Below are 15,603 nucleotides of genomic sequence, written 5' to 3'. Positions count from 1 at the left end.
TATGCATTACTATATCCATAAAACTGAATTAGAATAACTTCCTTAATGTATCTTCATGATGAGCTGGACTACAGTGACCATATCACTGTATCTTCACTACCAGTGAGATTCCAGTAACTGCATTACTGTATCCTTAAAAATGGATTAGAATATCTTCCTTACTCTATCTTCACTAGCAATTGGACAAAAGTGACTGGACCACTCTATCTTCACTATCACTGGGATTACAGTAACTTCATAACTATATCCTTAAAACTGGATTAGAAGAACTTACTGTATTTTCGTAAAGAACTGGACAACATTGACCCTCATACTGTATCTTCACTACCACTGAAATTACAGTAAATGCATTACTTATGTCCATAAGACTAGATTGGGATAAGTTTCTCAATGTATCTTCACTAAGAAATGGACAACAGTGACCCTCATACTGTATCTTCACTACCACTGAAATTATAGTAAATGCATTACTTATGTCCATAAGACTGGATTGGAATAACTTTCTCAATGTATCTTCACTAACAAATGGACAATAATGACCCTCATACTGTATCTTCACTACCACTGAAATTACAGTAAATGCATCATTTTTGTCCATAAGACTGGATTGGAATAACTTTCTCAATGTATCTTCACTAACAAATGTACAACAGTGACCCTCATACTGTATCTTCACTACCACTGAAATTACAGTAAATGCATTATTTATGTCCATAAGACTGGATTGGAATAAGTTTCTCAATGTATCTTCACTAACAAATGGACAACAGTGACCGCTCAAATGTATCTTCACTACTACTGAGATTACAGTAACAGCATTTATATATCCTTAATACTGGAGTCAAATAACTTTCTGATTATATCTTCACTATCAACTGGACTACACTCCCATAATCAATATACCTCTAGTGCAGTTGTTTTACATTGCCATTAGTGTACATATAACAAATATTTATCCACATACTCCCAGTCTGGGTTGCTGTACACACAATACTTACGGAAGAAGGCTATCTTCCATGATTTTCTTTTTAAACATATATCTTTCGTGATTCTTTTTTTTTTTTTTTCAAACATATAACTTCACTACTATCTGAAACCTGAACCTCACCATATTTCTGAAAGTATCCAGGATATACTTTGTAATGAGTTGTTCTCCTCTTGTACAAGTTTAAAGATATACATACACATGGAAGACACAATCAGCCAGGTAGAACGGCCCAGGTTCTGGGAACTGTTGGAACCCAAGCCCCAAAGAATTCCCCGAAGACGCCGACGCCACCAGCAGCAAGTGGTTGACATATCAGTGGACGAAACTATCGGCCATGTAGAAAGGCCCGGGTTCAGGGAAGTGTTGGAACCAAAGCCCCAAAGAATTCCCAGAAGACGAAGAAGACGCCACCGCCACCGCCACACTCCGGTCACGACCCTGGAGGTTCCAGAGGAAACTCCAGTCGTGACCTTCGAGGTTCTACAGCAATGTCTCTCACAACCCCCCTACACCATACCATTCCCACCACCCCCTCTTATGGTTCCAGAGGAAACTCCAGTCGTGAACTTCGAGGCTCTAGAGCAACTCCTCTCACAACCCCCTTACATCATACCATTCCCACCACCCCCTCTCATGGTACCATTCCCACCACAACCTCAGGTGGTACCATTCCCACCACAACCTGATATGGTACCATTCCCACCACACCCTGATATGGTACCATTCCCACCACACCCTGATATGGTACCATTCCAACAACAACCTCTCATGGTACCATTCCCACCACAACCTGACATGGTACCATTCCCACCACACCCTTATGTGGTACCATTCCAACAACCACCTGTCATGGTACCATGCCCACCACACCCTGACATGGTATTATTCCAACCACACCCTGATATGGTACCATTCCCACAACAGGTTGATATGGTACCATTCACACAACACCCTCTCATGGTACCATTCCCACCACATCCTGACATGGTATCATTCCCACCACACCCTTCCCAGGTACCATTGCCACCACAACGTTTCATGGTACCATTCCCACCAGACCCTGACATGGTGGTACCATACCCTCACCAGGTACCATTCCCACCACCACCTCCTATGGACCATCTCCCACCACCCACTCCACAGGAAGTCCTCCCACCATCCCCTCAAAAGGAAGTTCTCCCACCATCCCCTCCACATGAAGTTCTCCCACCACCACCTCCACAGGAAGTTCTCCCACCATCCCCTCCAGAGGAAGTACTCCCACCACCATCTCCACAGGAAGTTCTCCCACCATCCCCTCCACAGGAAGTACTCCAACCACCCCATCACAAGGAACTTCCTTCAGCAATCCCTTCCCAGGAACTTCTCCCACTATCCCGTTCCGTGGAAATTCTCCCAGTACCCCGTCCCCTGGCTCTACTCCCACTACTCCGTTCTCGGCAACTTCCACCACCCCTTCCCCGGGAAATTCTCCCATCACCCACTCCCCTGGTTATCCTCCCACCACCCCGTACCCTGGCTCTCCTCCCACCTATCAGTCACCTGGATCTCCTCCCACTACCCCTTCCCCTGGCTCTCCCAGCACCCCGTCTCTTGGCTCTTCTCCCACCACCCCGTCTCACGTCTCTATTCCCACCACCCTGTCGCTTGCAATTCCCAATAATCGTGTCCCGAGGTACTATTTCCACCACCCCGTCCCCTACCACAACGACTATCACACCAGTCTCCCGCCTCGACCTTGGGGTTTCCGGGGAAAGCTCAAGAGGAGACTGCTGCCGTGGTCCTGCTGAGTCCAGAAGAGCTCCTCGCTCCACTTTCCGACGTATCTTCTCTCGTTGTCTCAAGTGGCTCGGCAGGATCACCTGTCCCTGCTGTGTTAGACGTCCACGGGTTTCCGATCAGTGAGACCCCAGTCAGGTCCTGGCAACTTCTAGTTATCCCCTATGCCATCATGACCTGGCAGCTGAAATGGAAATGTCATTTTTTTCGTTTTTCAGTATTTCAACCTCACCTTAGTCATAGACAAAACAAAACTGAAGGGTGTATATGCCCCATCTAGAGTGAAAGGTGTTAATCATGTCTACTAAGTTGGAGTACATCATAAGTATTTACTCATCTATCTATCTATCTATCTATCCATCTATCTATCTATCTATCTATCCTTAACTCTGATACCAATTTCCTTAAGGAACTCCCATCAAGGGGGTAAAATGACACCAAAGTATGTTTCAATCAAGTCTACCAATCGACAGTTCATTCCCTATGCATTCCCTGTCATACCAGATTTCTCATACACCCCAACATTTCTTACTTCATTGAAACTACTCATATCACATGCTCCTATCATATAGCTCATTGCCACAGCCTAAATTCTTGGTCTTTGTAACTCATTCTATGTCTATGTTTCGGATGCATGGGTTACAGTCGAGAGGACTATGCTCTTCCTTAATCCTTCTTCACTTCCATACACCTCTAACCTTTATTAATCTATTAAGGGACCTAATAACTCTTCTACCCTCTACTATTCTCTTCTGTACCTCTCTTACCATATCACCAAACTCATCAAAATTAGCTCCCAAATACTTCAATTATCTCACCTTTTCCAGTCTTTCTTCCCCCATATCTATAAGACAATTTAGTACAGTTTCTCCTCTCACTGTATGGGGCTTTGCAAAATCCATACACCCTCCTGCATGTTCAGACCCAAGTGCTAATACGTATATCCTTGTCTTTTTTAAGGTGTTAATATCTCCTATAAATCTTTTAGGGCAATTAGGTTCTTCTGGTTTAGTGTATGTCAGTTTCTCCAAACCAGTGGAACCTAATTGCCATAAAAGATTTATAAGAGCTATTAACACCTTAAAAAAGACAAGTATATACATATTACTAAAGCAGATAAGGCTAACACTGCTGTGATTTTAGACAAAAGTAACCATGATCTTTTAAATGATGACACAACATATTCTAAACTCAGTAAAAATCTCATAGAAGCAGTTGATTTTCATTTCAGTAAAGAAATGAAGTTGTTGTTGAAAGGTAATAGTTCTCTTATCAAAATCTTCCTTAACTGTATCTTCACTAACAACTGAACAAAAGTGACCGCTCCAATATATCTTCACTATAATCCCCACTATCACTGGGATTACAGTAACTTCATAACTATATCCTTAAAATTGGATTACAAGAACTTACTGTATTTTCATAAACAACTGGACAACAGTGACCCTCATACTGTATCTTCACTACCAATGAACCGCTCCACTGTATCTTCACTATCACTGGGAGTACAGTAACTTCATAACTATATCCTTAATACTGGATTGCAAGATCTTACTGTATTTTCATAAGCAACTGGTCAACAGTGACCCTCATACTGTATCTTCACTACCAATGAACCGCTCCACTGTATCATCACTATCACTTGGAGTACAGTAATTTCATAACTATATCCTTAATACTGGATTACAAGAACTTACTGTATTTTCATAAACAACTGGACAACAGTGACCCTCATACTGTATCTTCACTACCACTGAACCGTTCCACTGTATCTTCACTATCACTGGGATTACAGTAACTTCATAACTATATCCTTAATACTGCATTACAAGAACTTACTGTATTTTCATAAACAACAACTGGACAACAGTGACCGTTAAACTGTATTTTCACTACCACCGAAATTTCAGTGTATGCATTACTATATCCATAAAACTGAATTAGAATAACTTCCTTAATGTATCTTCATGATGAGCTGGACTACAGTGACCATATCACTGTATCTTCACTACCAGTGAGATTCCAGTAACTGCATTACTGTATCCTTAAAAATGGATTAGAATATCTTCCTTACTCTATCTTCACTAGCAATTGGACAAAAGTGACTGGACCACTCTATCTTCACTATCACTGGGATTACAGTAACTTCATAACTATATCCTTAAAACTGGATTAGAAGAACTTACTGTATTTTCGTAAAGAACTGGACAACATTGACCCTCATACTGTATCTTCACTACCACTGAAATTACAGTAAATGCATTACTTATGTCCATAAGACTAGATTGGGATAAGTTTCTCAATGTATCTTCACTAAGAAATGGACAACAGTGACCCTCATACTGTATCTTCACTACCACTGAAATTATAGTAAATGCATTACTTATGTCCATAAGACTGGATTGGAATAACTTTCTCAATGTATCTTCACTAACAAATGGACAATAATGACCCTCATACTGTATCTTCACTACCACTGAAATTACAGTAAATGCATCATTTTTGTCCATAAGACTGGATTGGAATAACTTTCTCAATGTATCTTCACTAACAAATGTACAACAGTGACCCTCATACTGTATCTTCACTACCACTGAAATTACAGTAAATGCATTATTTATGTCCATAAGACTGGATTGGAATAAGTTTCTCAATGTATCTTCACTAACAAATGGACAACAGTGACCGCTCAAATGTATCTTCACTACTACTGAGATTACAGTAACAGCATTTATATATCCTTAATACTGGAGTCAAATAACTTTCTGATTATATCTTCACTATCAACTGGACTACACTCCCATAATCAATATACCTCTAGTGCAGTTGTTTTACATTGCCATTAGTGTACATATAACAAATATTTATCCACATACTCCCAGTCTGGGTTGCTGTACACACAATACTTACGGAAGAAGGCTATCTTCCATGATTTTCTTTTTAAACATATATCTTTCGTGATTCTTTTTTTTTTTTTTTCAAACATATAACTTCACTACTATCTGAAACCTGAACCTCACCATATTTCTGAAAGTATCCAGGATATACTTTGTAATGAGTTGTTCTCCTCTTGTACAAGTTTAAAGATATACATACACATGGAAGACACAATCAGCCAGGTAGAACGGCCCAGGTTCTGGGAACTGTTGGAACCCAAGCCCCAAAGAATTCCCCGAAGACGCCGACGCCACCAGCAGCAAGTGGTTGACATATCAGTGGACGAAACTATCGGCCATGTAGAAAGGCCCGGGTTCAGGGAAGTGTTGGAACCAAAGCCCCAAAGAATTCCCAGAAGACGAAGAAGACGCCACCGCCACCGCCACACTCCGGTCACGACCCTGGAGGTTCCAGAGGAAACTCCAGTCGTGACCTTCGAGGTTCTACAGCAATGTCTCTCACAACCCCCCTACACCATACCATTCCCACCACCCCCTCTTATGGTTCCAGAGGAAACTCCAGTCGTGAACTTCGAGGCTCTAGAGCAACTCCTCTCACAACCCCCTTACATCATACCATTCCCACCACCCCCTCTCATGGTACCATTCCCACCACAACCTCAGGTGGTACCATTCCCACCACAACCTGATATGGTACCATTCCCACCACACCCTGATATGGTACCATTCCCACCACACCCTGATATGGTACCATTCCAACAACAACCTCTCATGGTACCATTCCCACCACAACCTGACATGGTACCATTCCCACCACACCCTTATGTGGTACCATTCCAACAACCACCTGTCATGGTACCATGCCCACCACACCCTGACATGGTATTATTCCAACCACACCCTGATATGGTACCATTCCCACAACAGGTTGATATGGTACCATTCACACAACACCCTCTCATGGTACCATTCCCACCACATCCTGACATGGTATCATTCCCACCACACCCTTCCCAGGTACCATTGCCACCACAACGTTTCATGGTACCATTCCCACCAGACCCTGACATGGTGGTACCATACCCTCACCAGGTACCATTCCCAGCACCACCTCCTATGGACCATCTCCCACCACCCACTCCACAGGAAGTCCTCCCACCATCCCCTCAACAGGAAGTTCTCCCACCATCCCCTCCACAGGAAGTTCTCCCACCACCACCTTCAGAGGAAGTTCTCCCACCATCCCCTCCACATGAAGTTCTCCCACCACCACCTCCACAGGAAGTTCTCCCACCATCCCCTCCAGAGGAAGTACTCCCACCACCATCTCCACAGGAAGTTCTCCCACCATCCCCTCCACAGGAAGTACTCCAACCACCCCATCACAAGGAACTTCCTTCAGCAATCCCTTCCCAGGAACTTCTCCCACTATCCCGTTCCGTGGAAATTCTCCCAGTACCCCGTCCCCTGGCTCTACTCCCACTACTCCGTTCTCGGCAACTTCCACCACCCCTTCCCCGGGAAATTCTCCCATCACCCACTCCCCTGGTTATCCTCCCACCACCCCGTACCCTGGCTCTCCTCCCACCTATCAGTCACCTGGATCTCCTCCCACTACCCCTTCCCCTGGCTCTCCCAGCACCCTGTCTCTTGGCTCTTCTCCCACCACCCAGTCTCACGTCTCTATTCCCACCACCCTGTCGCTTGCAGTTCCCAATAATCCTGTCCCGAGGTACTATTTCCACCACCCCGTCCCCTACCACAACGACTACCACACCAGTCTCCCGCCTCGACCTTGGGGTTTCCGGGGAAAGCTCAAGAGGAGACTGCTGCCGTGGTCCTGCTGAGGCCAGAAGAGCTCCTCGCTCCACTTTCCGACGTATCTTCTCTCGTTGTCTCAAGTGGCTCGGCAAGATCACCTGTCCCTGCTGTGTTAGACGTCCACGGGTTTCCGATCAGTGAGACCCCAGTCAGGTCCTGGCAACTTCTAGTTATCCCCTATGCCATCATGACCTGGCAGCTGAAATGGATGTGTCATTTTTTCATTTTTCAGTTTTTCAACCTCACCTTAGTCATAGACAAAACAAAACTGAAGGGTGTATATGCCCCATCTAGAGTGAAAGTTGTTAATCATGTCTACTAAGTTGAAGTACATCATAAGTATTTACTCATCTATCTATCTATCTATCTATCCATCTATCTATCTATCTATGTATCCTTAGCTCTGATACCATTTTCCTTAAGGAACTCCCATCAAGGGGATAAAATGACACCAAAGTATGTTTCATTCAAGTCTACCAATCCACAGTTCATTCCCTATGCATTCCCTGTCATACCAGATTTCTCATACACCCCAACATTTCTTACTTCATTCCAACTACTCATATCACATGCTTCTACGGGACACTGATAAAGATCTTTAAAGCTAATCAGAATTACATGATCATCGATTTATTCACATTTTTCCCCTTCTTTGCCTGCAAAAACAAGAAACTAAAATGAGCGTATTAGAATATAAACTTTGGGAAGCTTAAGAAGGATTAAACGCGACAGGGTCATATAAAAAGCTATATACATATATTTCTGGTCGGTAGTGGTAAGCTGTTTCGGGCAGTAAGAGGATTAAATGTAGGAGGTCTGGTCGAGAGCTGAGCTATTACTTTGCCGGTAGGCGTCGTCGGGGTAGTTAGGTCACCGTGGTTATTCAGCGCTTTCGTTTCAAACGGCTGTGTGAAATTCAAGCGGAGACACCAATTTCTGCTGTGTATTTCCAACATGTATAAATGTTGAGTCTTCCCTTCAGATCATTCACTGATTAGACATTTGACGGTTATGAAGGCCAACAGTTGTACGTAGAGAGACGAGAACTGATCTGTAATTTGAGGGAGTGGAGGTTTAGCTGATATTACCACTATGGCTTCAGTTAGTGCTCGTGGACAGAGCGTCTCGGGTGTACGGATCCCGTCGCAACTCAGGGACTGCGTGAGGCTTCACGTATGTTGAGCATGAATCCACGTAGTTAAAAATAAAGGCTCGTGTGCCCCTGACCGAATTTCCGATATGAATGGCTGTAAAGGGGACAGTGTGATTCTTCACAACAGTAAAGGTTAAAGGAACGAAAATTGATAGGATATGGAAGACATGATATGATCCCATATTTTTGAGGGACACCGGAAATCTGTGTCAGACCTCCTGAAGCTTAGTAATGAGAAACATGTGCCGAACTGCGGGATATTGGCAGTATATAAGCTGCTGAATTTATATTCATATTACGACTGAAGTGCAGATGATGATGTTACATTTGCCAGCTCTGAGCCTGACTCAGGCCTGTTCTGTGACTCTGTTTTAGGTATTTGGGCTTTAGGTTTATCGATTGCCGGGATGCGTTAAATTCGTCAGTGTCGACTTGTAAACAATCAATCGAAAAATCTTCTACGTTTTCTTTAGTGGTTTTAAGATAATTCTGAGGCCGTACAAATCTTCTCCCCGCGTCTTTGGTGGTCGTTGCCCCCCGCGTCTGTGGTGGTGTTGCTCACCGTGTCTGTGGTGGTCGTCGCTCTGGTTCTGGTGGGCTGGTTCTTTCGGCTTTAGGCCCATCGACTGCCAGGGATCATTACGGCCGACACCGTCATTTTGGAACCAGCAATTTTGCTATTTTTTTCCCTTGAGTTAGGAACGAAAATTCGCAGTCAGTAAATTCATCGTGTCATACATACACTTGAAAAATGTTATACATATTATCTAACAGAATATGCTTCGTCTGAGTGAGGCACAGTGATAGTAATAGGGAGACATAAACCAACTATAAATCATAAAAATGAAATTTTGTCTTGCATATTCCTGAAGACGAGTATGTAAATAAAAAGGTTTATGCTTTGGAAAATATTACATTTGACGAAATCTTGAAAAGCGTTATTGAATCCTTGGTTTGTTTACTTGTGTTTCATATCTCAAGATCGGCTAGAAATGGAGCTTTCTTTTAAAAGATCGTAGGAGCGCGACTGATTGGTTCTTCTGGGTTGTGGTTATTTTTTATTTTTGTTTTCTGTAATTACTTAAGCTGTACAGGGAGGGTAACTGACCCCATGTCTTCAACATGTTATTCAAATGTAAAAGAATAATAATTGAAGTATAAAGCATAATAGATTAGACCCCAAAATTACCCCTTGATGTTATATACTTGATCTTTCCTATACCCTTTGGCGATGTACATAAGGCCTTTGACAAAGTGCCACATAAAAGACTGCTAAGTAAAATCAAAGCTACGCGTGGATGGCAAACTGGGTCTCAGATGGGATGTAACAACTGGTATTGAAAGGGAGAAGCTACAAGCTGGCTTCACGTGATGAATAATGGTACTATAAGACTCACTCCTGGCACCCATTCTTTTTCATCATATGCAGTTTAACTGTTTTCATTGGAGGAATCGGGGTATATATATATATGTATATATCCCAGGGGGTAAATCCAGACATTATCAGAACCTCCAAATCAAGGCTAAACAAATATGTCACTGATACCTGTTTTCAGTGCATTTGTATCATCTAAAGCACTCCTTTTTCAGAGTCCAGTGCTAGTGTATTAGTGTACAAAATTGGCCAGGAATTCTTCACGATTTCCTATAAAAATTCCGTGTTAGTATATTCTCTCCACTCCCCATGGTGTTCCTTTTCATCTGTCTTTCCTGCCGGCAATTTAATCGGAGGGAAAGGTGGGTGGGGAGGTGCCTTCTGCTTTACTATCCTGTTTATACCATATCTAGGCCATGGCGAACAGGAAACCTCGTCATGGACACACCATCAGCGATTCCTGACGAAACACCAGCCTTGGGAAACCCAGAAGACCCAGCAGACGACACCCGTTTTGGTAAGTGTTCACGCTTTATGTTGTTGTTGGATGTTCATAGAATGTTAGTTCGATTTATGCATGGCTTTATTTACTGTGGCTAACGATTATTAGAATGATATTAACTGTTGTCAGTAAGTAATGGCCAGATTCCATACGTCTCACGCTTAACTTCCAGTTCACTTACAGAAGTAAGGGTGAGGTTATCCGTCATTGTACTCAACAAGTCAGTGTAGTAACAGAAGCAAACTACTTAGTAAAGGTTTGGTGATGATGACTATAGGTGCAGCGAGAAATGCCCGTAACGATTGTTATTCTCACGAAGCCCTCTTTTGTCATAACGTCCGTCGAGAGGTAATGGTACGGTGCGCCATACAGGGATCCACAGGGAACATTGTGTGTCCCCAGTCCATTAACTGACCTAACACATACCAGGAGCCATATCCCCAACAGATGGCATTATACATATTCCATTCAGGGCAATTTTTTGGTTCCAATATTTTCTGATTATTAATCGAGTTTGCATTAATCGATGTTCCTGATTCATATGCCCACCTCATCGTTCATCTAAACCGTTATTTATGCCCCATACTTTTTTTTTATATACTTTTTTTTCAGTGTTTTATGTTTGGAAAACCGCGATAACACCCCAGCAAGGGTCACGTGGAGCAAAACTTGCCATTCCACACCAGAAGTATCCACAGAGTTGGATAACACAAACAGTTTACGACACTTGTCTAAGGGCTGAGAATGCCAAAAAGTTTGTTTTAAAAGACAGGAAAGACAACTTCAGAAGGACGCGGCTATTGTGGCGACCCCGCTTGCTAGCCGAAAGTTGTTGCTGGGATTTCTTGACTATCAAACTTCGAAAAGGTTATCAACCCTGAATCCTTAATTTGCGCTCCAAGTTAACAGCGTCATTTAGAGATAGATCCCATCATGTATGCATGCTGTTGCATCTTAATGGCTCTCGACCGACCGCGAAAATGTCCATCGGGTTTGAATCCTCAATATGCACGTCAAACGTGAGAGAGAGAGATAGATAGAGAGAGAGAGAGAGAGAGAGAGAGAGAGAGAGAGAGAGAGAGAGAGAGAGAGAGAGAGAGAGAGAGAGGCGAAGTTATCACCGGCGTCAGGAGATCAGTCCGAGTGAGGATGACTGTGGAGGACCTGAAGAGATGAGTCATCTGTCCGGCTGGTGATGGAGTAGAGAGGGGCGGGGATGTGATTAATTTGGATGAATCACTCGTGGGAAAAAATATGTGTGTGTGTGTGTGTGTGTGTGTGTGTGTGTGTGTGTGTGTGTGTATGTGTGTGTGTGTGTGTGTGTGTGTGTGTGTGTGTGTGTGTGTGTGTAATCACCAATCTGTTATGTGTCTGTACAGCGCTGAAAAGGAGTTTGCATTCATGGAACCCCCATCTCATGAACTTTATCTGCTTTACTACAATGCTTTAAGCTTTTGTGTACCGTCAGTATTGCAGTTTCGTCACTTAGCTGTGCTTTTGTGTTGCGGGAAGAGTGTTACACTTGTGTTGCGCCATCTCTGAACTTTTTATGTATTTATTCCTATGTGTGTTTATACCCACACACACCACCCTAAGCCAGTGATCCATTTATCGACCAGCCACGGGGGGAGTATGAACAGCTGGGATTGGATGTGGACCGACTGCCGCATCCAGGATTGGAGCCCATGAGGGCCCAACCCCATGCAGACTCATGGTCAGTAACGCTAGCTACTACACCACAGAGGAGGCACGTGGGTGTATGAGTCCACTTTGTTTTATGAATTCCCTTTGGTGCTTTCTGACGCAGGCGGCGTTATCTGCTGTGAATAACTGTTTCATATTAGGAAGCGTTACTCAAAACATAGTGAAGATGCGCTTGCTGTGAGAGAGACTTTATGCTCCCAGTCTGCTAAAATGAGTTTACCTTCTTACTGTCTGAACTTCTTTTTAATACATGAAATTGCTTATAAAGGCTTATAGTTACGCTGATTTATAGTACCTGACTGATGTATAGATGTAACCGCAAGAATCTATACAAACCTGGTCATTGACTTTAGTTGCTCTAGATATTGTGTTTATACCACTATCTTCATCTCTCACGTGTATAAGTATAGGACTCAGTTTAAAAGCGATTTTAGCCGTATGTATTTGTAGTTTGAACTTAATCTTGAATCAAAATTTCCTTATTTTTCTAAGTCAACATAATTTCATGAATGAAACTGCTCTCCAACTCTCCGAGAAATGCTAATATAATTTGCATTTATTGCCTACGAGGGTTTTGTTGTCTGAACACATTACGTCTTTCCAGCACAATAGTTTGGCATCATAAAAAGATGGGCGCACTCAGGGCCGGAGCCAGCGGGATTTACAACCGCAGCTGAGCTATGAAACAGTAGCAGCAGTAGTGTCTGAGGCAGGGGGAACACAGAGGAGGAGGAGGAGGAGGAGGGGAGGAGGAGGAATGGGAGCAGGAGGAATAGGGCAAAGACGATGCAGGGAGATGGTGCAGGGGTTGGAGGTAGGGGCGGGCACGTAAAAGAAGTTGGAGGAGAAGCAGAACTGTTGCTGAGTAGCTGTTGTTGCTCTTAATATCACAACTTCTGGACTGTTATTAACAATTAAACTCAGTGTTATATAACAATGCCAACACTTCTTGCGACAGTAAGGGGGCTAACAATGGCTACAAGTGTTGGTAGTAACGTCACTGACGCAAACTGTAGCAATAGTAGTGTACCAACCGCAGCAAAGGCAACAACAACAGTGATATTAAGTTCTGTGCCAAAATAAGATCTTACAGTGACTGGGGTGGATATCCCGCTTGGCTGACACAAGAAAGAGAAAGTAATAGAATTAAATCCAGCTCGAGGCAAAGGATTCGGGGGGTAAGACAGATTGCTGAGATGATAATAGACTTATCCAACGAAACATTGTATTGACTCAAGAGGATCGTTGAAAGGAAAAAACTATATATATATATATATATATATATATATATATATATATATATATATATATATATATATATATATATATATATATTTGCGTGTGTGTGTGTGTGTGTGTGTGTGTGTGTGTGTGTGTCATTCAGAGCAGAAAGACATCACCGAATTAGATATACCTGGCTGACAACTATATCTACTTTGAAGACTCTTCAGCTTAAATTTCAGTTACTTGCACTCACTACTAACGATACGCGTAGTTGTATAGGCATGTATCTGTAGTACAATGCCTATCAGCTGCTGAGAGCCATATATACTCGAACAAAATATGTGAAAATCTTAATCCTTGAATAAAAAAAGCTTGTGACGATTTGTCGTTGTTATGATGATATCGAAAACATGTGATAGCAGCTTCTGAAGAATCAGTTATTCGCTTCTTGGATAAATTCATGTGTTAGGGTTGACTGTCTCTTGACAAGATGATGGCTGTTGACCGAGAATTTCTACCATACATGTCGCATGTCAACTGCTGTTCATACATGCAAGAAACAGAGATGACATATGGCGAAAGCCAGCAGAGAAGCTTATAAATATACAATATTCAACCCTTTGAAATTGTAGTGGATGTAAGACTCCTCCTCCTACTTCAATTGCATCTCTGGCAACGAGTCCGTAATTGTAGCGTTGTCCGATGATTTGAAAAAATGAGTTTCAAAGCAGATTTACCTTTTATAAAGATGTCTGTAAATAACGTTTGTTCTTCGTGTGCCAAATAACTGTCGCCTGTACGATGAACGGGAGACTGACGATAGTGGAACGATACGTGCAGTCATCTTGAAAGTGGTTCGTCGGTTCGGAAAGCTTCTGGTATTTTCGTCGTGTTCTTTCGATTGCTCGAATTCGCTGCAGTTGGTAAGAGGATTAAATCTTGATCATGGCCGTAAAATTCTGTTTCACTTTAATGACGTAACGTTCTGGTAAATGCTAGCTTCACAGAACACTTAGAAAGTTTTGCTTATATATCTTTTCTTTCAAACTATTCGGCGTTAGCAAGGTAGCGTTAAGAACAGAGGACTGGGCCTCTGAGGGAATATCCTCACCTGGAGCCCTTCTCTGTTCCTTCTTTCGGAAAATTAAAAAAAAAAAAAAAAAACGAGAGGGGAGGATTTCCAGCCCCCCGCTCCCTCCTCTTTTAGTCGCCTTGTACGACACGCAAGGAATACGTGGGAAGTATTCTTTCTCCCCTATCCCCAGGGATACCAGGGATTATATGCATATATATATATATATATATATATATATATATATATATATATATATATATATATATATATATATATATATATATATATTATCCCTGGAGATAGGAGAGAAAGAATACTCCCCACGTATTCCCTGCGTGTCGCAGAAGGTGACTAAAAGGGGAGGGAGCGGGGGGCTGGAATGTACCCTCTGAGGCTCACTCTTCTGTTCTTAACGCTACCTCGCAAACGCGGGATAAGGCGAATATATATATATATATATACATCACACAAACCTCCAACAGCCAGGATCGAACCCGGGACCCTTGTGCCACAGGCGGGAATTCTACCGCTAGGCTATCCAGGCCCACATCCTAGCGGTAGCATTCCCGCCTGTGGCACAGGGGTCCCGGGTTCGATTCTGACTGTTGGAGGTTTGTATGTTTTATGAAGGTGTGCGTTCATATGCACTTTATTCTTATATATATATATATATATATATATATATATATATATATATATATATATATATATATATATATATATATATATATATATCATGACGTACGACTCTCGTCCGCCCCTATATGAGACTGTGACACCTGCCCTTCACCTTGTTTCTATCCCTCTGGAGGGCCCACTCCTGCAGGTGAAAATCATTTGCAGGGTCGAGACCTTCAAAGGCTTGAAAGTTTCCATATACAGCTCTTCCATGCTGAAGGGTAGCTGAAACCCTTAGTTCCAAAGGAGTTATGTGTTAGTATCAGAGCTTCTTTGATCCTGGAACCTTGCCTTACCAGGGTTTGATTTTTCGCAGCTGTGAATTTTCCGAAGCCGCGGGAAGTTCCTACACTTCCAATTCCGTGAACATAAGTCACATACGTAACATCTTGCTTGTAATATTCGAA

Source organism: Panulirus ornatus, chromosome 37, assembly GCF_036320965.1.
Source record: "Panulirus ornatus isolate Po-2019 chromosome 37, ASM3632096v1, whole genome shotgun sequence".
NCBI classification, from domain to species: Eukaryota; Metazoa; Arthropoda; class Malacostraca; order Decapoda; family Palinuridae; genus Panulirus; species Panulirus ornatus.
The sequence above is the reverse complement of the archived record's forward strand: the minus strand, read 5'-3'. Positions refer to the sequence as shown.